The sequence below is a fragment of the Sarcophilus harrisii genome, chromosome 2 (assembly GCF_902635505.1).
Source record: "Sarcophilus harrisii chromosome 2, mSarHar1.11, whole genome shotgun sequence".
Taxonomy (NCBI): Eukaryota; Metazoa; Chordata; class Mammalia; order Dasyuromorphia; family Dasyuridae; genus Sarcophilus; species Sarcophilus harrisii.
In genome coordinates this window covers 12,752,297-12,776,402 of record NC_045427.1, presented here as the reverse complement: position 1 = coordinate 12,776,402, position 24,106 = coordinate 12,752,297, and the positions used below count along the sequence as shown (strand labels likewise).

At 34.7% G+C, this 24,106-nt stretch overlaps 1 protein-coding gene across 1 annotated transcript in view; it reads right to left on the bottom strand.

The window, feature by feature from the left end:
* Positions 1–24,106, bottom strand: part of LRRTM4 (leucine rich repeat transmembrane neuronal 4) — an 857,748-nt gene that overhangs the window by 59,458 nt on the left and 774,184 nt on the right. The gene's annotated exons all lie outside the window — the stretch shown is intronic.

Sequence of the window (24,106 nt, the reverse complement as noted above, 5' to 3'; positions counted from 1 at the left end):
ATAAGGTATTTACTTTTTTCTAGCCTTTCCTCATGTCTGGGTCATTTGTATTCTTCTGTTCCAACTATTGACTTTTTTAGCTTCTTTCAAATCCTACCTAAAATTTCATCTCCTACAACAAACTGTTTCTTTAAAGTAGATTCAGAGCAATTTCTCTTTGTTCTTTCAATTAGCTCTTATTTATTCTCTATATACCTTGCTTTGAATATTTTTGCATATTGTAAGCTGTTTGAGAACAAGGACAGTCATTTGTTTCTTTTTGTATCTCCATGGTTTAGCACATTGTTAGACACATAGATATTTAATCCATGTTATAAATTAATAGCAGTGCTGTTGCTGTTTAATTGTTTCAGTCTTGTTCAACTCTTGATGATCCCTTTGAGATTCTTTTATCTAACTTTTTGGAGCAGTTTTCATTTCCTTCTCCAATTAATTTTACAGATGAGGAAACTGAGGTAATTATCCAGTTATGGCTAATAGATGTCTGAGACTGAACTTGAATCTAGTTCTTCCTGACTCCAGAACCAGTGATATATCCAGTGTGTCATATAAAGGGTGGTGGTGGTGGTAGTGGTAGTGGTAGTAGTAGTAGTAGCAGCAGCAGCAGCAGTAGCAGTAGCAGTAGCAACAGCAGCAACAGCAGTAGTAATAGTAATAAACAGGAGCATCAACAATTCATAATAGTGTTGACAGTAATGGTGTTAATGGTGGTGGTCATTACTGGTTTCACATGACTTGGAATGAATTATATCCCTACATAGACACAGCATACATGCACACTAGCTGACATAATAAAGTAATCTGTCACAGTTACCAAAACCAAAAACAAACATTCTCATTTTTATCATACTTTTTGTAAAAATAGGGATGTCTTACATGAGGAGTGGGATGATGCTTATTTCCAGACATCATATAGCTTATCCTATCATTTACTTCCTTATCTCTACGTTGGTAGGGTACAACCCACATATAGCCATGTGGGAAGATACACACCAGACTGATAGAAACTTGTCACTATATGTTCTCTGCTTAGGAAAATGAGAAATGAGACTGGAGCTGGGATTTTGGAGTTTAGAACGCTTCTGAATAGGTAAGTCCTATACTAATGCAAATCAGCCCCTTCTTTCTTAAATATTATCATAGAGAATGAATTAGAGCATTGAATCATTAGATATCTTTAGACACAAAGATACTATGTGTCAAAAGCAGAACTCGAATTCAAGTCACCTTGATTCTGCAACTGACCCTCCAGACATTAAACCATATTGTTTCTTTCTGTGTCTGAAGTGCAGGGTTTATTTTCACAACCATATTTGTCACAGGAAATCACATCAAAATGCTGTAATAAGCTAGTTTCAAAGATGAAATAGACTTTTATACCCAGGAGGATTGTTTAGAGGAGAGCAAAAAACAACAGGGAAAAAAACTCCTTAACCAGCTTACCCTATAGCCCACTCATGTTGCTATATCAGATCTAGGTCATAAATTTCATTACTTTCCAGTTTTCTGTATTGTTTGGTTCCATTTCAGTGAGAAAGTCAACTCCTGTTTATCTAAGCATTCAAAAACTAGAACCAAACAGAATACTTATTTTTTTTTAAATGTCCTTTCTTAGAAGATTTTTTTTACCTCCACCTGCACTTCCTGCCTCATCGCTTTCTTTGCATGTTTATTGTTCTTTCTCTCTCAAAAATGTATGGAATAAAAATGACAACACATGTGATTTGCAACCAAACCTTTCAGTTGTGACTTAAAAAGAAAAAAACAAAACAAGAAAGCAAACAAAACCAAACACATGAAAAATGAGAGCCGTGGTAGTTCACATCTGATGACAGAATTGGCAAACTAGGAAGCTTTCAAATGCCAATTTTCACAACAAATAGAATTCAAGCATATAGTTATTAATTGGGCCATGTCCCCTAAAGTACGTGGCTGTACAAAAACTGATGGATTAGTTCATTCCATTCAGAATCTGCAGAAAATGACAAGTAAAAGAAAATGTGGCTAGTTATATATACTCTTTGACGTACCCTCTATCTGGTTCAAAACTTGATCTATTGTCGTTTAAATCAATGTACTTGAACTAGACATTTATTCTATACAGAACAACACGTATGGCAGTAAGAGAAATGTTAAGATTAACTCTAACATGATACTTTTACTCAAGGAAAGCAGATTTTTTTTTTCTATTTGTATTATTAGATATTTGCCTGAGGCATGGAGAGGTTGTAACTGAACAATAACTAGCGTTTTTCTGAAGTATGCTGGCACCAAAGTGATAGTGCTAACCACTGAGGCAACTTTGAGGGCTATAATATTTGAAATATATATGATTTCTTTGTTGATACTTGAAACACTCACACATTCTATTATGTGCCCAACTCAGTGAAAATGCTCTCAGAATAACTGGATGCCTTGTGATTTTTTTATACAAACTTTTTTCCCCCCAACATAAGTTCAGATTGATATCCTGTGAGAGCTCATCCAATTCAGATTATTTTATTCTAATTACATGTTTCTTTATTAAGCTATTATTGGTTGGTTATTGGTCCATAGAATACCTGACTAGCATTACCACAATGAATGGGATACTAAACTCTGCACAGAAAACAACAGAATGACTAGGAGATATAGTGAATGAATGGGTCTTGTTATTCCTGAAAGGGTAAAGATCGTATGACTGATGGCAAAACACCATGTGCATGCTATTTTAAAGACCTGTGTTGTGTTTATTCTGAAGAACTGAAGAAACAAAGGTGGGTCTTAAGAGATGACCCAAGATTTGAGGATGATGACCTTGGCTGAGAGGAAGAAGTCAAGATTTGAAGGATTGGTGCATAAAACACTTGTGTGACTTGTCCAAACCAGTTTGATATAGAGAGTGAATAAGTCAACGTAACAGAGGGAAAGGAAAGCTCTAGGTAAAACATATGAACAATTATATAAAATGGGCCTTCAAAAGATCTCTCGATGGAGATCTCCACAGTATCTTACTGGCTAATGGTCTGATGTGATGAAAAAGCGATTCTTGATCAAGTCTTGGATAGAGTTGATTACCTCTAATGTGATTTCAGTCTCTGAGATTGAATGTTTCATGGCAGAGAAGTGAGGGTGGATTCTTGGAAGAGGTGTGATTTTATCTGGGTCATTATGGATGGATAGAATCTTAAACATTTGGTGTAATATTCTCTTTAAAATGTAATGTTCTCTGTTGAGATTTTCTTGAGGTCTCTGGAGGCAGCCTTTGTTTCAGTTCAGTAATCACCAAAAGTGCAGCCAGGGATAAATGTCTAAATCCTTTATTGTCTCCTTCAAAGTCTTGTCTCCTTCACTTGGGGCTCAGCTAGTTTTTTGGGAGGCCTATCTCTCTCCTTTGTTCCAAGAGCTTGAGCTCCCACCTGCCTTCTCTGGATTCTAAATCTCCCTAATTTCAAAGGGTTTATGCTTGAGCCTCCAGCCACAACAAAGATGAAAGATGGAATGAATCTGTCTCAGCCTCTGAGAGCTTCTAGCGCACTTGTCCTTTTGGCCCTGAGAACGTCTCCCTTATATGCCCCACATTGAGTATACACCAATCATTATATCACTAGGAAATCATTATTTGTTGTAGGATTAAATCAATGCTAAACTAGATTTAACCATTGTCTTCTCAATTCCACTTAGTACCTTGTTTCAAGTTCTGGCCAATAACATCTCCTTGTAGGATTAAATCAATCATATTGAACCATGCTAAATTAGATAACTATTGTCTCTATCAATTCCACTGACTTAATACCTTTTAAGAATCCTTTGTTTCAAGTTCAGAGTTCTGGCCCATAACAATTTGGAGAGTAGGAGAAGACCCACTATATCAGTGGTCGAAAATGGCATAAATATAGCCAAAGAAATATGAAAACAGAAATTCATACAGGGTAGTGTGATGAAGAATATTGGATGATCATAGGGACATATATTCAGAAGTACAAGAGACTGTGAAGGCTATCTAATAAAGCTTTAATTCATTTTAAATGTGGAATTTTTCTACAATTTACTTGATGAAAATTGAGTTCTACAAAAATTAATCGAATCACAACAGCCATATAGTTAGCAAGTTGCAGAGCCAGGATTCTAACTCAAATTTCATGTCTCAACAATAGAGTACAACGAACAAGGAGAGTTCATGTAAGCTTGTATAGGGCCTTAGATGCCAGCTTAGTGAGTGTGAACTTTCTTCAGCAGGCAGAGGCACCCCCTTCAGAATGCCTTACTAAATCTCTCAGTTGATTTCACAGCAATAATCAAGCTGCATCCATTGCTAGCAAGGATAATTTTTCATTTCTTGTACAATCATCTGGCATGGAAGACAAGGATCATATTCATTCCAGATGTTTATTCTCTATATCTAACAAGAAAAGCCCAATGAACATATGCCAAATACCAGGTTTGTTTGATGTTTCTAAGGGACATTATTTTGTTGTTGTTGTTGTTTCTTTGTTTTCAATTTTAAAAAGTTATCAAGGGAAAATGGGGTACTAATTAAAATGCTCAAAATTCATCAATTAATATCTCTTGAATGTGCATCCTTAGAAGTCCTAGCACAGTTCCGTGTCCTATAGGAAACTGTTGATTCCAGTTATGAGGGGTTTTTCCCTACTTTAGTGAGTCAGTATATATTTTATATCATATATGTTTAGTATATTTTCATTGACTATTACATGTATAATTAACATGATTTGTTTAATTTTATTCATCTGCTTAATAATTTTATTGTATATTTATGTGTTATATATTTTGTGGATGTATAGATGATTTTCTATGATCTCTCTCCCTAAATGAATCCTTTTAATTGAGGAGTTTTTATTAGGTGTTACCCAGAGATCGTATAATAGTAAATAATCAAGATATGTTTGGTGAAGATTATGTGATGATCATCTGTGATGGATGTGTTTCTTCTCAACAATATGGTGATTCAAGAACATTTCTATAAACTTGGGCTGGAAAATGACATTCACGTTCAGAGAGAGAGCTATGGAGTCTGAAATTAAATTGAATCACAGTATTTTCACTTTTTGTTTGTTTTTTTCTTTCTCATAATCTCCCCTTCCCTCTGATATTTCTTGTACTACATGACAAATAGGAAATATGTTTAAGAGAATTGCACATATTTAGCCTATATCAGATTGCTTGCTGTCTTGGGGAGGAGGGAGATAGGGAGTAGAGGGAGAAAAATTTAGAAGATAAAATCTTTCAAAAATGAATGTTGAAAGTAAGGTATTACTTGTACTTGGAAAAATAAAATACTATTAAATAAAGAGGGTGCTTGTTGAATTGAATTGAACCCTACGCACCAAGAAGGAGCTCTAGTGAATAATAGACTTTAGATTTTATATGTTCCTTTCTTTTCAGTACTCCTGATAGAGAACACAAAGTTCTTCTTTCTTATTTGGAGTGGAGACTCAGATGGCCAAGGATACATGGACAGAGGGAGTAATCTAGATGTCAGGACAGATATAGGTTGGTTTCTTCCTACACCATAGGGACCTTCGCATGTAGTAAATATCTGTGCCTTAAACACACTGCTTTTCTTATGGAGTGGTGACCAGTCCATATGTGAACAATGACACATTATGCAAAAAATGGATGCCAAATGTGTTCAAATTTTAAGAACAGCAGTAGCAGCAAAGAGAATAGCACCAAAAAATTACTATCACCATGGCCAACACTACCACCACCTTCAATAAGTACAGCAGCTACTAAACAACACACACCCAGTTGGCGAAATCAGATCTGTTGATGCTAACAGCTTTCCTCAACCACTATGGGATTAATCTCTTTTGAGCTTTAGGCTCCTTATCTATAAATTAAAGTGATGGGAAAAGATTACCAATAAATTCTTCTCTGTCTTTTGTTTTTCATTATTATTATTGATGTGATTTTAATTATTATCACAGCAATGAATATTAATTAGGACTTTATAGCTTCCCTTTACAAACTGGCTCTAGTCATTCTTTACCAAAATAATTTAACATCACTTGTCTGCATGTATTCTATTTAATTTGACAAATTCCTGTTCTTGTAATTTGGAATTTGCCCCTGCTCCTATGTTCCTGCATTTACAAAGTCTGTCCTAGATGCCTAAAATATTTTCTTTTCTTAACTCAATCTTATTTTTTCCCCAGTGTATCAGTTTTCCAGTATGTGAAGTAAAAGACAGTCTATTAAAAGGACTTCTAAAGTTCTTTCAAATTCAATGATTCATTTAATTTATAAATTTAACTATTCATTTTAAAACAAAACAAAACACCTCAAAACAAAACAATTGAAAAGGAAAAGAAACAATCTCTGCTAGTACAGCAGATGAACTTCATGTCAAATCCTTCTGCCTTTCACTATGCATGCTAAACACTTTCTTGACAGGCAGCCATGTTGAATGGAATTCTTATAATGCTAGAAGAACATCTGTTTGGAGACTGAGGATAACCTAAAGTGCTGGAAGCTTCCCCCATTCTCAAGTAAAAAGGGAATGTAAAATCTCTTTATACTTTGCGTTGAGAAAATTAATGGCCCACAGAAAGCCTCATTAAAAAAAATAACGACTAGGATCAGAACAAATGCTCAATTTCAAGTAAAGATCACCAAATATCAGGACAAGAACAAATGTTAGAGACTAAGTGGTCCACATTTCTTACCTTTCAAATGAGGAAAATGAGAACAAATAATAAATGACATTCATTAGACAACATCTATCCTCCTTGAGATTTGAAAATCATTTCCTCTGAAAATAATTGTTTTCAAGAAGGAAGAAACATGTATTAAGCCCCTGTTATATGAGGTTTTAATTGATCAAGTTACATTTTCATGAGTAAAAAAAAAACTGGATTTAAAATCAAAGCATTAACTTTATTAGGGACTGTTGGAATACTCAAATGTTACTGATATTTGCTATTGTCACTCAGGCTAACTACTGCATAAATATATTGATCTCTGATAAAATACTCCCTTTCAACATCCCAATACAATTAACTAAGTAAATCTTTAGCAATGTCAGTACAAAAAAAATAAATTCAATTTGCTGATTTTTCAGAGACAGCCAATTCCAGGGTATAAACACCATTTAGAACATGTTATTTACAATATTCTGCATTTTTACTTGAAGCATAAGCCCCTCCTTTTAATGACATCTCTCCATACATACTATTCCTGATATTTTAGGAAATCATTTGCAGTAATATACTCATTTGTATTATGGTAGAGAAAATAAGACAGGTTTTATAACCTACAATCAAGACAGGGAAAATCAGAGGTTACAAAAGCAGCTGATAACAAGGTGAGGATTAGAATTTAAATTTGCTGACTCAGTCTTCCATAATAGAAATTGTATATTCCCACTCATCATCTGCTTTGAGACATTTGCTTAATCTTTGACACTGAAACTATGAAGATTTTTTTTCTTTATTTGCATCAGTTGTTTCAAGCCTCAGAATTAATTTCCAAAGAATTAATCAGTGATCCAAATTGGACTTTAACATCCAAAAATTAATAAAAAAGAAGAAATTATTAGCAAAGAGATAACAGCAAGTTATCACTACAATAATATACTATGAACAAGGAGAATGAACAATTCAGATCTAAACAATTGTAAACAACTGTAAGAATATCATTTGCTCATGTGTAGGTCCAGTGAATATAATAAAAAAATGACCATTCTACCTAAATTAATCTGCTTATTCAGTGCCATAGCAGTCAAACTGCCAGGAAATTACAGATCTAGAAAAAACAATAACAAAGTTAATCTGGAAGAACAAAAAGGTGAAGAATTTCAAAAGATTTTTTTTTTAATTCTAATGAAGATGGTCTAGATGTACTACTCCTGAAACTATATTATAAAGCAGCAGTCATCAAAGTCATTCAATACTGGCTGAAAAATAGACTAGTCAGTCAATGAAAGAGATTATAGTAATCTAGTGTTTGATATGCTCAAAGACCCTAACTTCTGGGATTAGAACTAACTGTTTGACAAAACTTGCTGGGAAAATTGGAAAATAGAATAAGACAAACTAGACACTGACCCAAACCTCACATTCTATACCACGATAAGGTCTAAATGGGTTCGTTGTTTAGACATAGAGAATGATAGTGTAAGCAAATTAAAAGAACAAATGATATTCTACCTCTCAGATCTGTGATGAAGGCAGGAAATTGTGCTCAATAAAGAACTAAAGTATATTATAGATTGCAAAGTGAATAATTTTGATTACATTAAACTTAAAAAAAATTGTACAAAGAAAACAAATGCAGGCAAGATTAGAAAGGAAGCAGAAAATTGGGATTTTGTTTTTTTACATTCAAAGGTTCTGATAAAAACCTCATTTCCAAAAAATGTAGATTGCAACTCAAATTTATAATATTCAAACCATTCTTCAATTGATACATAGTCAAAGGATATGAACAGACAATTTTCAGATGAAGAAATTATAACCATTTCTAGTTACATGAAAAGGTGCTCTGAACTACTATTGATCAGATAAATGCAAATTAAGGCAACTCTGAGGTACCATTATGTATCCTCAGATTGGCTAAGATGACAAGAAAATATAATGATGAATGTTGGAGGGGATATGGGAAAACTGGGAAAGTAATATATTGTTGATGGAGTAGTGAAGAGATTCAGTCATTCTCGACAGCAATTTGGAACTATGCCCAAAGGGATTTCAAACTGTGCATACCTTTTGATCCAGCAGTGCCTAAACTGTGCCTCTATGCCAAAGAGATCATACAAATGAAAAAGGACCCAAATGTGCAAAAAATGTTTGTAGTAATCCTTTTTTTTTAGTGGCAGGGAATTGGAAACTGAGTGGATGTCCATCCATTGGGGAATGGCTGAATAAGATTTGGTATATGAATGTTGTGAAATATTATCATTCTATAAAAATGAGCAGGATGATTTCAGAAAGTCCTGGAGAGACTACATGAACTGCTGCTAAGTGAAGTGAGTATAATCATGAGAATATTGCACACAGCCACTGCCAGATTTTACAATGATCAATGCTGTAGAATATGGCTCTTTTCAACAATGAAAAGATTCAGACCAGTTCTCATGGTCTTGTGATGAAGAGCACCATTTACACTCAGAGAAAGAACTGTGGGGACTGAATTTGGATCTCAGTCAGTATTTTCACCTTTTTTTTTTTTTTTTTTTGTTGCTGTTTGCTTGATTTTTTGTTTTCTAACCCTAAATTCCATTAAATCTTATATCAATTATTTTTAATGTTTATCTTCATTTATCTATTTCCTTATTTTTATCTTTATCTCTCCTGGTTTTTTTGTTGTTGTTGCTTATTTTTCATTGTTGTTTTATTATGTTGTTTTTTTCCCCCCACAGTAGGTAGCTAAAGGGGAAAAAAAAGTAGGGTGGTTGATTAAATTGAATCAAATCCAGCCAGCCTGAAATAATAAGCCTCTTTCCCTTTTAGTCTGTAGTATATATGATTTGTTCATAGAGATATGTCATGTTTTGAGGGGAGGAGAAAAAAAAAAACTACTTAAACCTTAGGATACAGGTATTTTTTTTTCTTTGCACAGTTATAAGCCAACGTAAAGAGAAACACTGTGACATAGTGAAATCTCTTTAGGAGAAGTGGACCTCTGAAAATGAGCCATTTTCTGCAGTTATTTATAATATATAGAACAAGGTGTCACACTGGGTTCTCAACCAGTCAGTTTTTGGCAGCAGGGAGAGAAAAGGAAATCCCTCATCCCTGATTAGCCTCAGGGTCCTAGACAAGGTGGAATTCATCCCAGCTTTTGTCTGATCTTCCCTAAGATGTGAGTTAGAGGACAAGCAAGATGTAGGGCATTAGATGTGATTGCCCATTTATACCGACATAGAGGAATATTCTAAAAATGGCAATACTCCTTTCCAAGAGAGAATCGCATCACCCCTGCCAGCACTGCAGCCCCCTATGGCTATGTGTTTGGGACTGCATTTGCTCATATTTTGCTCTTTACCTAAGTGAGGCTTCTCTTTCTCTCTCTCTCTCTCTCTCTCTCTCTCTCTCTCTCTCTCTCTCTCTCTCTCTCTCTCTATATATATATATATATATATATATATATATATGTATACACACATACTTTTTTTTTCCTTATAGAAAGACAAAAACTCTCTTATTCTCTGTTATTCCCTTTCTCTGCCACTTGGCCTCTTTTTAAAGTCTTTCCATCTATCTTCCTATCTCCTGGTCTCTGTCATTCTGTGACTGTCTCTGTTTCTATTTCCATTTATCTATCTCTTTAGCTGGCTGTCCATCTCTGTCTCTGTCTCTGTCTGTCTGTCCCTCTGTTTTCCTTCCCTCTCCCTTTCTCTGTCTCTGTGTTTCAGAATCCCTGTCTTTCTTTTTCTCTCTATCTCACTCTGTTTTTCTATGTGTATCTTTTTGTATTCTCTGTCTGACTGTGTCTCTCTCTGTGTATCTCTGTCTGTCTGTTTCATTCCCTGTCCCTTTCTCTGTCTCTTTCTCTTCTGTCTGCCTGACTCTCTCTCTTGGTATGTCTCAGTCTTTTTGTCTCTGCTTCCATTTCTCTGTCTATATTCCTGCCTCTCTCTGTCTTTACCTCTGTCTGTGTCTCTAGCTCTCTAGCTCTGTCTCTGTTTTTATCTCTGTCTCTGTCTGTCTTCCTCTGTCTGTCTGTCTGTCTCTTCTTTTCACCTTTATAATCTGTCATTTCCTATGTCCTGAACGCTATTAATCTTCTCCCAGTCTTTTTCTTTTTTGTCACTGTATCTCATTCTGTCTCTGTGTCTTTCCCCTCCCCTACTTAGCACAGTATTTAAGGAATTTTTTTTAATAATTTCCACTCATTTGTTTTGCAAGTTAATCATTATAATCCTGAAATACTAAATTGTTATAACTGTTCCAAAGGGGAGAGGGCTGTCTCAGGTGGTGATGAACTCCTGCTGATTGAAGGGCTTCAAATAGAGGCTCAGTAACTATTTGTTGGGTTTTTTAAAGAGGAGATCTTTGTTCAGAAATCCATTGTATTTCATGTTCTCTGAAGTCTTTTGCAACTCTGTAACTGCATGAATATCCTGAAGAAGCAACAGGGGGCCATCCAGCTTTATTTTAGTCTAATATTCCTGCTTCTTCCTGGAGTATAAAAATTGTTAAGATTATAAAGTTTATTTTCACAGCCACAATTGTGTTCTTCAAAGTTTTAGGAGTTAACTAACAATTGATTTTTCTTTTACTCTTGAAATTACAAATAAAATGCTCCCTTGACTTCATATTTTCTCTGATCCACACATTATTGTTACTTGTTTTATCTTAATGATCATTTTCTTTTTCTTAAAAAAATTACTTTTCAGCACTTATTTTCTTTAAATTAAGGTAAGCTCCAGAAAGGCAGGGTCTTTTTATTGCTTTCTTGGGATTGACAGTGACTCATCCTTAACGGAGATGTCATGAATGTTTGTTCAATTCAATATTTTCTTGTGTGTAACATATATTTATTTGGATATGCATGTGTGTGCACCTTTGTGTGTATGTGTATGCATATACACACATGAATACATATGTTATCTATCTATATCTATTTGTATCTACCTATCTATCTTTCTGTCTATGTCTCTCTTTCTATTCAACCATCCATCCAATTGCCTTATCTATTCATCTATCTATCTATCCAACCATCTAATCATCTATTTATCCAATCATCTATCCATCCATCCATCCATCATCTATCCATCTATCTATCTATCTATCCAAGATTATGATTCCTTTTTAGTAAAGCTGTGTTAAGGCTGCAGATGAAATACCAAAAGAAACCCTTGGGCACTTCCTTCTGTTGTAAAGCTCATCTGTCAGAGCCAGAATGGTAAGAGACACCCTGTGTACACATTCTTTACAAAATGCTTGCTTTCTTCCAGGGGGGCTGATTGTACTTTTGCTGAGCTTGTAATCACAGAAAACATGTGTACAACCTAAATGACACTCATGTGGCTGCTTCAGATAATCTGCTTTGCATTCCATAACCCTAGGATACTTGTTACAATGCACACCAGGTCTGAATTGAAAGAATCAAAATGAGAAACTCAGGAAGAAAAAAAAAAGAAAGAAAGAAAGGTTGGGCATTGTACTACTGCAAGTTTAGTACCATGGAGAGCAGATGGGGAACAGAAAAAGCAGCACTGGCTTTGAAGTTGGAAGACAAGGGTTTCAAAAATCATTGTATTAACAAAGATGCCCATTATCACCACTGTTATTCAACATTGTACTAGAAATATTGGCTTTAGTGATAAGAAAAGAAAAAGAAATTAAAGGAATTAGATTAGGCAATTAGGAAACAAAACTATCACTCTTTTCAGATGTTATGGTGATATACTTAGAGAATCCTTGAAAACCATTCAAAACCATACTGGAAATAATTAACAACTTTAGTAAAGTTGCAAGATATAAACTAAACTCATATAAATAATTAGTGTTTTGATATATTACTGACAAATCCAATCAAGAAGAGATAGAAAAAGAAATTCCATTTAAAATTACTAAAGACAAAATAAAATATTTGGGTGTCTATCTGCCAAGACAAATCCAAGAACTATATGAACACAATTATAAAACATTTCTTAGACAAATAAAACCACATCTAAACAATTGGAAAAATAGCAATTTCTCACACAGAGACTCAGCTAATTTAATAAAAATGACAATTGTGCACAAATTCATCAGTGCCATACTAACCTACCAAATTTATTATATAGAACTATAAAAAATAATAACAAAATTCATCTGGAAACACAAAAGTTCAAGAATATCAAGGCAATTAATTTTTAAAAAATACAAGTGATAGTGGCTTAGCAGTACCAAACATAAAACTATATTATAAAGCAGCACTCCTCAGAACCATTTGGGACAGGCTAAGAACTAGAGTGGTAGCCTGGGTGATATATTAGATAAACATGACACAATGATCAAGTCCTAGAGTAATATAGTATTTGATAAATTTCCAAACTCCAGCTTCTGTTAAAAGAACTCATTATCTGAAAAAAATTGCTTGGAAACCTGGAAAATAATATGTTGGAAACTTAAAACAGGCCTAAATCTCACAGTTGGTACCAAAATAAGATCAAAATGTACACATTATTTGGGCATAAAGGATGTTATCATAAACAAATTAGCAGAGTTATGTCTTTACTATGGTACCTCTCTGTTTTTGTACATGTTAGTCAACAAATCTTGATTGATTACTATCACTAAGATAGATCGAGGTTCATTAAGTAGTTACTATGGGTTAGATATATTGTAAAGATTCATTTAAAATTTTCAAATCACTTTAGAAGTAATTATTACATTATTGAGACTTTGTAGAGAAAAAGATAGGCTTAGGTTCAGAAGGGAAAAAATCAAGCAAGTATCATTTTTGAATTATACTGTGAAATTCAAGAAGACTAAATTGTTTAACTGCTCAGTCCTAGAGAGACCTCCCAAAATTGTAAATTGAAGAGAAAGTAAACATCTGCATTGGTGAAGGGCGCTTTCTTACTTAAACCCATTAAAACACAAGTCCAGTGTTTTTTGATGCATTTTTTCATTCCCAGCCTTCCTAACAAGTAAAAAAAAAGTTCACATCCACTTTATTTAATGGGAAATGAAATGTCAGAGACAGTTAGAGGCTTGGCCAGAGTGGTACAATTAGTGAGCATGAAAGAAAGGATAGAATTCTAGCTCTTTCTACTCTATTAGAGTACATTGCACCCAACCCTACTATTTTTTTTAACCATTTAGTAGCTTATACTTCCAATAAAATCACCATTACATTATACTATATCATGCATGAGAACTCTGCTGAATTGGGGGATTTAAAGCCAATCAAGAATTTGTATTGTTGGTTAGGCTGAAAGTTACCTTGAGCATATTCAGATTTAGAAGAAAGCAACAGGCACTAGATCACATTTGGAAATACTTCACCAGGAGTAGCTAGCATCAGCCAAATGTATTCAGTTGGCATCATTAAAGTGTATCAGTTCTGGTCATACTTTCAATTTGAAATATAGATAGCTCTGTGGATTATATCTAAGTGAACAGAGAATGCTTCCTGATTATGAATAAACACCATCTTGGATGAAAGAAACCATCTTTTTGCAATAGATTAGAGTAAAGTTCTAGGATTGTAGAAGTTATAAATGTACACAGGAGACATTATATTAAAATGGGGATGCAAAAAATATTTCTTTTATAGTCATCATCATCACAGATAACATTTATATATCACCAACTATATGTGTATTAAACTATGTTTAATTATTCAAAACTTATTATCCAGTTTGGTCCTAACAACAACTATGGAAGATAAGTGTTATTATTATCCACAATTTACAGATGACAAAACTGAGCCAAGCAGAGGTTAAGCAATTTCCCCAGTCACACAGGTAGTGAATGTCTGGGATTGGAATAAGGAGGACCTAAGTTTAAATTTTGACATTCACTAATTGGGTGACCCTAGGCATGTCACTTAACTTCTGTATGTCTTACTTTCCTTACCTGTATAATGAGGAAAATATTAGCATTTTGTAAAGTTGTTGTGATAATCTGATCTTTGTAGAATTTAGCATGTCTGGAATATGGTAGGTACTATGTAACTTGTCACTCAAATAATAGCTCATTATAAAAATATTTATATCTAGATAGAGAGATAAATGTGTGCACACATACGCAAGCACATACATTAACATAGATGGGTGCTTATACACATATGTATATATATATATATATATATATATATATATATACATACATGTAGAGTGTGTACCCATATATACACAGTATGTATATATACATACACATACATACACAAAAATATATAAGCAGACATGCACAAACACACACACACACACATACACATCCATAGATAGATCAATTGATAGATGGATAGATATAATACCAGCAACTAGTATTTTCAAGGCTTCAAATTCATTTACCATTTAAAGAAACCATAAGAGGTGAATCTGCAGTTCTAAAACTCTATAGATTCTCTCTTCAAAACTTAGGTCAAGGTCAAGGTTAAGGTTGGATAGACTATGGCTTTATACATCTTAACTAATTTCCCCCATTCTTTTTTTTAATAAAAAAATAACGTGGCCCTCTTTTTCACTTTCACTTTAACATCTATTATCTGCAGGAATCTAGTGCTTTCATCACCACCCCCATCACCCACTTGCCTAGGGAGTACTCAGTAACTTAAATGACAGCCACATCAGAGAAATAATAATAACAATAACAAACACACAGAGTACTTTATTTTGCATTTAGATTTTTTAGACATATGCAGATAGACCTTATTTAGATGTGTATGAGCCTGTAGTTATTTATATAGTGATTTATAACCAAAGAGTTGTCAAATGTTATCTATTCTATTACCAAAATACCTCCTATATAACCCAGCATTTCACACAGCTAGTAAGTGTCTGAGGTTAAATTTCAACTCATATTTTTCCTGACTTCCCATCAAGTACTCCAATCAGGGAGCCAACTTCCAAGGAAACAGGTTAAGTGACTTTTCAAAGGTAATGATTAGAAAGTATGTGAGACCAGATTTGAAATTACATTGCCTCAACCCCAAGCTTAGCCCCTGATCTACTGAAAAATCTAGCTGCTTCAACTAATCATTACTAACAACTAATTAATCACTAATTCACACAATCTTCAATCTTCAAGTTCAAGTACGTATATTTTCCAACTACCATGAAATAAATTGAGGAAAGAAACTAGACTATATTATCTTCAATATTTATTTCTAGTATGTCACACAGGGTCTGGAATAGTAGGCACTCAGTAAATCTTTGATGACTTCATTTAGATTGAAGGTAGTGGAAATGGATTTTTGCATCAGAAGAATGTGCTAATGTGCAAATGTCTGCTACTTAATTAGGGCCTGAAATCCTTGCATCTGAAAAATATCCCCCATATTCTTCACTTTTAATACTTTTGTTTCCTATTAAGAAACACTGACGTTCATGTATCCCAGATGAAGAAGCTGGGCACTGCGCACATTTATGGTTACATAGAGCATTGTGCCTGAAGTAATGAGGATCTGAGTTCAAATTATACCTCAGTTACTTACTGCAGAGCACCGAATCACATCTCTTAACCTTTCCATCACAATTTTTCTCATATGTAAAACTGGAATAATAAAAACCTCTACCTCCCAGGATCGTTGTGAGGATCAGATTAGTTCCTATTTGTAAAGCAGCTTGCAAACCTTTAAGAACTAGACAAATATGATAAATTATTAATTTTCCCAGTCAGCATCATATTTCTTCTCCCTGGCTAGTCTCTGGCCTGGCTGTTCTGCAGGATATTTGAGCACTTCTATGAGTAGGAAGATGAAGGGTTTTGAAAGCACTTAAGGCTGAGGTCTTTCTCTGGACTGAAATCAGAGCTCATCAGGATACCAGCACAATCCTCTTCAGTCGCACAATTATGAACAGCAGTCAAAAAGACAAAATCTATCTGCACACTATTTGACTTTTGGAAAGCTCTAATTTGTATGATTTTTCCCCTGGTCCAATGTCAAGCTTAAAAGTCTCTTTCTACCTTACAGAAATTGCTTCTAGTCTTACCTCTATGTTCAAACATAGCATGTGTTTATCCTTTTCTCCAAATACTCCTTCATGTCTCCCATAAAACACTTTTTTTTTTAAATCTAAGGGGAAGGTATTTCTTTTGTAAGGAAATAAGAGAAGAATTAAAAGAGACCCTACAAAGATGAAAAAAATATAAATAAATAAATAAATAAATAAATAAATAAATAAATAAATAAATAAATAAAATAAAATCTAAGGGGAAGGCCCCCAGTTCATGTAATTTTTCCTCCTATGCCATGAATTTGAGATCCTGGACTACTTCTAATTCTGGATATGGCCCAAGTTAGTATTGTCCTTCCTCAACTGTGGCTCCTTCTTCTGAGTGCCATCTGTTCTATTTGAATCCTGTCCGTTGCAGCAGATTTGGGGTAGCATTAATTTCCAACAATGCAAATATAATGCATTTAGGCCTTTATCTCTCTCCTGCCTGATTCAAGAAGTCACTTAATTTACTAATCATTTCAAATCTTCGTTCTTTCCATTCAGTCCTCCATATAAACTCTTAGTGAACAAACACCATCTCACACACACACACATACACACACACACACACACACACACACACACACACACAAATTTTCACTCTTCTATTCAAAAGATGATTTTGACTCCCTATTCCTTCTGGGGTAAAATTCAAAATTAACTCTTTTTCTTGTGAAGTTCTTCACAATCCTGTCCCAAATATTACATATTGCTTCCTTTCAAAGATTCTTTAGTGTATTCAAACTGACATTTTGGTTGTTACTCACGTAGGATATTCCACCTATCTTCTCAATATTTTTGCAGAAGTTGTAGCCCCTGGAACGCACCTCTTCCTCAATTTTGCTTCTTACAATCCTTTATACCCTTCAACAGGAAGCACGTGTTAATATTCTATGGGACTTTTATTTATTTCTCCAGATTAGTCTTCTAGCCTCTCCCAAAACAACAACAGGATTGTGTGTAGTTTTTTATATATAAATTTGTGTAGTTTTTTTAAAATCATATAATAGAAGGTCAATACCTCAAGAATAGACACTGATTCATTTTCTTTTCTTTTCTTTCCTTTTCATTATTAGCAATTAGTACAGTACTGTTAATAAATGTTTGATTAACTAATCCTGGACAATTCTCTCTCTCTCTCTTCCTTCCTTCCTTCCTTCCTTCTTTTCTTTATATGTCTTTCCTATGGTATCTCCACAACATTCTAAAGGACTTCCTTCCTCTAGTTCAAAGGTCCCAAAGTAAGTTCCATGAATTTTTAAGAAGGTAACTTTCACTATGCTTGTTCTATGTATTTTATTTTGTAAATGTGACTATTTTATATACATAGAATAATTCTATTCAATGCATGCTATTGTATTTATTGTATTTATATATTTTTTTCTTAGTAAGCCCATAAGCTTTCCCTCAGACACCAAAGGGACTCATCTTACCATATACACACATACACACACACTTGGTTCACAGTTCCTGCTCCAACTGCTTCATTATCAGATGCATCCCAATGAGACATGGGGCCTGGTTATCAGTTACCTCCCACTAAAATCACACTGATTTCCTTGGCTGCCGCCCCATTTCATTAGTGCACATTGAGCTTCTGTGATTCCACACACCGAACATTATGTCTTTCCAGATCACCAGACATGGTCTGTTATTACCCTATATAAAAAGCAAACATTTGTTCTTTTTCTGACCCTCTGTGATTCTCACCTTGGCTTATGGTAAATCCCTAAAGTTAGCACAAAACAAACAAAGATATCTCCAGCTGCAGTTACCAGGTCCCTTTTCTCTCAGGCTTTATTTTTCCAGCTAGGGGACTGGACTTTAATAATAGCAAAATGTTCATATTCCAATAATAAACAGCCTCATGAGCTAAAATGAGGGCAAGCACACTCCTATCATTGTTAGCAGAAGAGACAAGATAGTCACAGAGTTACTTTCCTATTTTCTCTCAGCTATAGGATAACTCCATCAACTAATAAGTGTCCTTTTCCCATAGACAAATTTACTACAATCCCCTTATCATTTCCAAAGAAAAGAACATGCTTCTTCCAGAGCTAGATGCCTCTTTTAAGTAGCCAGTTCCTGCTTGTCTTTTGCCAACACAGCATTTGCAAATGTCACCTTTTTCTCTTACCCTGATTGTTGCTCTGAAATAAAAGTTCATTAGTAAGTCGCAAGCCAAGCAGTGCTGTAGGCTTGGGATTATTCTTTGACTGCCCTGTTCTGATTTGGTGAGCAAGATTCCAATAAGCATTTAAGTGCTTACTATATATGTCACTGCTCTAAGCAGTGGTATACAAAGAAAGGTGAGAACAGTTCTTGCCTTCAAGGAAAAGACCTTGGCAATTCAGGAGCCAAAATGAAAACTATTATTTAGTCATTCAGTTAATAAGTATTTATTGAGCACCTACTATTTGCCAGATAAAATCCTAAGTGCTGAGGATACAAAGAAAGGGAAAAAGTCCTCTGTTTCTAATGAGGGAGTTAAGATGAAAATGAATTATTCAATCAGTTAATAAACATTTAGTAATCAGCTACTATTTGCAAGTTACTATCTCTGTTTAGGTAAACAAAGCAAGGAAAAATAAGCAAACAAACTCTTGCTCTCCTCATGTTGTAGTAAGGAAGCCAGTATGAAAATAAGTCATTCAGTCAGCTAATAAACATTAAGCACCTACTAATGACCAGGCACAATCCTAAACCTCGAAAATATGAAGAAAGATTTAAAAAATCCTAAAAACAGATAGCTCTTGCTCTCAAGGAACTCACATATTATAATGAGGGAGCTAACATGATAATAAGTTACAGCCAATAAATATGTATTAAACCCTAGCCTGTGTCAGGCACCATGCTAAAGTTTGGGGGTTCAAAGAAAGATGAAAATATTATTTTTTTAAGTTGCTCACAAAAAACATAGAAAATATTATATACAAATAAACTATAGATAAGATAAATTTAAAGTATCAACAAATGGGAAGGGGCTAGCATATATATATAGGACATATATACAAGTTTAACTGGAGAGAATCATAGAGGCATTGGCAATAACATTAAAGCACTAGTCAAATCCTTTGTTTACTTTTTTTTTTCTTCTCCTCCTCATTAGTATGTTCCTATATGAACAATGACTGCCATATGAAATATCTATGACTTTGAGAGGGATGTACTGCATCAACAGGGTTGACGTCACACAGCTAATTTGACTCAGAAAGAAGATCTGAACATCTTAATGACCTTAAGAATTGCATTCTATCTGTTATGTCACTGCCAATTTGAGGGCTTTCCCAAGTGAGTGAGAAATTACAATTAAAGAAGTGAAACAATAATTTGTTTGTTAGCTCTGTTTTATGTCCCAATAATTTAAAAATACATGTGAAGCATATTTCAACTCTGTACGAACAAGGTGCGGTGTTTGGGATGGCTTTTCAGTTTTCACCATTCATGCTCAGAAACCAAAAGGAGATGGTTTATGCTTACATTTGCATGCCATTACCCAGAATATCCTTCCTGTTCAGCTGTTTCACTGTGATATAGCTTCTGGAGACAGGGAAGGAAACAAGGATGCTCTTCGATGTGCTTTGCAAGCACATTCAAATGGGAGACTATTCCAATGTACTTTGTCAGGAAACCACAATTTTGTTTGTCCTGCTCACATATTCCGAAACCCCATCCAATATGCTTTCAGAATGATAGGCTGTTGCCATGCCCCATTGGTTTAAGACTCTGTGCTGATTCGCAATTGTAGGGATACATCAAGGCAGAGAATTTGGGAATAGTACAGTTTGCTGAAAAGGCTCCCTGGGGTTGAGGTGGGAGTGGTTATTAGCTTAAATAGAGAAAGAGAATGGAATACTTGTATTTTAAGTCATTTTCCCCTCTATTTCTATCTTGTTTTAGCAAGCGTTTCATTGAGAAGTTCAAAATAACCAGCTTCAGCAAGTTGTTAACTTCTGTGTTCTGGAATGATCGCATCCTGCAAGTGGTTGTCTGACTATTAGATACGTCCCATCTTTCCATGATGGATGATCGAAAAGTTGAAAGAGGGATAGGTCCAAAATAGGAAACATCTGGTATCTTGTTCCCTCCTGGGGTTCACTAGATTTGTGACTAGGAGTGATGCGGGAAAGATTCCAATCTTTGATTCCCAACCCCCCTAGCTAATGTAAATTACCCTTTGACTCACAAATCCTGGTCCCTTTGAATTCCAATAGAAGGTCCGGACCTATCCCAGCCCCACCCGGATCTGAGCCAACTTTGGGGCTACCCCAAAGCCCCTTGAGCTAAGTCTCCGACTTAAAAGGACCACACTGGAAACCCCTCTTTGCAGAGATTCCAAACATGGTCACCATGTGAGGACCCTCTGTCCACTGGACCCTCTGTCCAGTGCCCTCTTTATCTCTGCCTTCACCTATCTCCTACTTCTAGACTCAATAATAAACCTCTTTTATTAATCTAGCTCTCTGGGCCAATAAATGCTTTTATTGGGAATCCGTGCTGCTTCTAGACCTCATATACCGCTGTATCCTTGCGACGAATCTAAGGGGGTTGCAGGGGAACTCTGTTTGACTCCCTGTACCCCAAACCTGCCACTAGACCTTAACTAAACCCTAATTTCATTTAGGTACCCCAAATGTAGACCTCAACATGTGGTCTACACCTCAACATTTGGTTCCTGACCTCAACACGAGGAAGTCAGTCTGTGTAAATCTGTTATATACTGTTATATGAAAAAAGTTCTCCATCACAATATGAGCAGGAATTGTTTCACTGTTAGTTTTGTATCATTGGCACTTATGGCTGATCCAGAGCAAGAGATTCCTAGAAGTTTGCTAATTGTTCAATTAATTAATTTAATTTGAGTCTTAGTTTTCTGTAATATCCCTTCATAAGCTTATCTCACAGAAATAAGCTAGTGCTCAATGAGATCAGGTGCTTGTGAAATTATTCAAATCTCAAAGTATTGTTTCTGAATCCATACTTTACCCGAATGAGTTTATCTCTAGAATGAATGTTTAGAGAGCATTTAATCCAAATCTAAGCCTGGGTTTAATTTGACAGCAAAGAATGGTGGAAAGAGATGTGCTCAAAAGAAAGCTTAGTCTAAATGGGGCCCTAGTGATTTCTACCTGTGTAATATAGGGCAAATCCTCCATGCTACATGAGCCTTATGTCTCTCATCAGTAAAGTGGGTATAATCATTTTCAGTCCCATAGGGTTATCTTGTAAAAAGCATTTTGTAAATCAAATGTAGTCATAAAAATGCAAACTACTTAATATAATGGGAATTAACACTTCTAAGTAGATTAGTTTATCTAATTAATGAATTTTCAAAATCAGAAAGCTGAGAAAAAAAAAAAGGAAGGCACAGATATGATGAGACAACCTTGATTTAGGGTAGAGGAATAGAGTTGGGAGACTTTAATCAGAAGCTATTGAAATCCAAGGCATGGCTATTTCCATCAAATTATGTGGAATAAGGAAAACATAAGTTACTCACTGGTCCTCAAGCCCCAAGCTCTCTGGAAAATAGTTACTTTTTTCATTCATTTAACTTCTTTGTTCATATATGGGTTTATATGATTTGTGTTTATCTGAAATCATCAAATTAAAAGGAATACTAGAGTGATATACTTGTATCCATTCATTCAGGAGGCATTCACACTTTAATAGTTTCAGGACTACTAATATAAAATATTAAGTAGACTGTGCTCCTAAAGAGCTTTTCTTTTATTGAATTATTCTCCTCAACCCTACATTATATTTCTAGATTAGTTACTCTGAAGAATATCTATTGTTTGTTGTTTTTTTTGTTGCGTATCAATTTAAGATTTTCAAAATCCTCTCACAAATGTAACTCTATTTTGTCCTCACAACAATTTAGTGCAATGTGTTTAATTATTGACCTATTTTTAAGAAGTCAATATTATCCAAATTTATTATTATTAAGTCAATTATCCAGATTCACATAGCTAAAAAAGGAATAAAGGAGAATTTTAATTGATTTCTTTCTGTCTCTAAGTCCAAATAGCAAATATGCTTTACAGAGGAGACTTAAACCAAAGTCAATCTCTCTGTCCAACATACCAAACTGTCTCTTATCAAGATAAGGCTATATTCAAAATATGGTAATCTCTTGAGATAAGCAAGAACCCCATTTTTTTTTTGATGAATGAATGAATAAATGCAGATTACTTTTTCTTCTTACTTGATTTTGGTTAAATGCAAAATAATGGAAACATTGGCTTCTGCAAAGACAAATTCAGTGACTGTCAATGGAATGATTTGTTCCCTAGTGACTCAGAAGGATGGATCATCACTATTGAGTGACAAAATAAATATGGCATAACTTCTGCCCTTATGGAGTTCTACTGGTGTGAGGGGAAATTGACAAAAATTGCTAAGATAGAGGGTATGATGTAATCAGTGTAAATGGTAATCAAGACAGAAATCAGAGAAAGAAAAAGTCTAACTTGTGAAATAGGTTTGAAGAGCAGAAAAATCAGGCATAGAAAGTAGCACCTTTGGGGGAAAGAAACAACTATATTTGCTCATGGCTTTCCTTGACCAATTTCCGTGTTATATAATCATTTCATTGCTGTTGTTGTTTTCTGGTGATATTCCACTTCCTTCAAACATGTCATGTAGTCACTGTGTTGTTAGAGCCATGATCTCTTTTTATGTACAATAAAATATTGAAATAACTACTATTCGTTTTTGATCGATAAAATTGCTTGAGCTTCATAAAGCTCAATGGGAATAATTTATGGAATCAATGGATAATAGATACTACTAATGTACATGGTTCTAGTCTTAAAGGATCAATAAGCCCATGTGTGATTTCCTCTGCCACAAGATTGACCCAAGCCAATTTCTTCAGATCTAATGCTTGTTCGTTCATCCTAAATATGGAAAGAAAAACATTTCTTTGGCATTCAATTATAGTTCATAGGTGATGTGTGTTCAGAAACATGAAAAGATCAATAATTGGTGACTGTTCATTCTCTTTATAACTCATTACAATTTCTGCTGAATATGCCTTGCAGACTTGATGATAATTTAGTAAGTAATGTAAACTATGATTACAACCATGCTGAAATCTTGGGAGGGGGAGAAATGGGATTTCATCCCCCATGATGAAAGCTAGTCTACCTAGTGTCGTTATTTAAGGACCATTATTAGCTTCACATTCCATTGACTGTATGCTGCCTAATTTGAATTGATTGAATGAGAATTGAAAGGAAGAAGAGCCAATATACCCTTCATATAAAAGAAAGGATTCTATCAAGGGAAAAAATGTAAATATTGAACTCTATTGCTAAATGGCATCTTGGCTTTGGGGCCTCAGGTAAAATGAAGTTTTGTATTCATCTCCTTTCCTTCTTCCTAAAATTTCATATACATTTGTTATCATGCTCTCTCAGGGCAAGAATTGCTTCATTTTTTATTTGTGTGTCCCCGGGATAAAGCAAAATGCTTGATAGAGAGTAGACATTGAATATATGC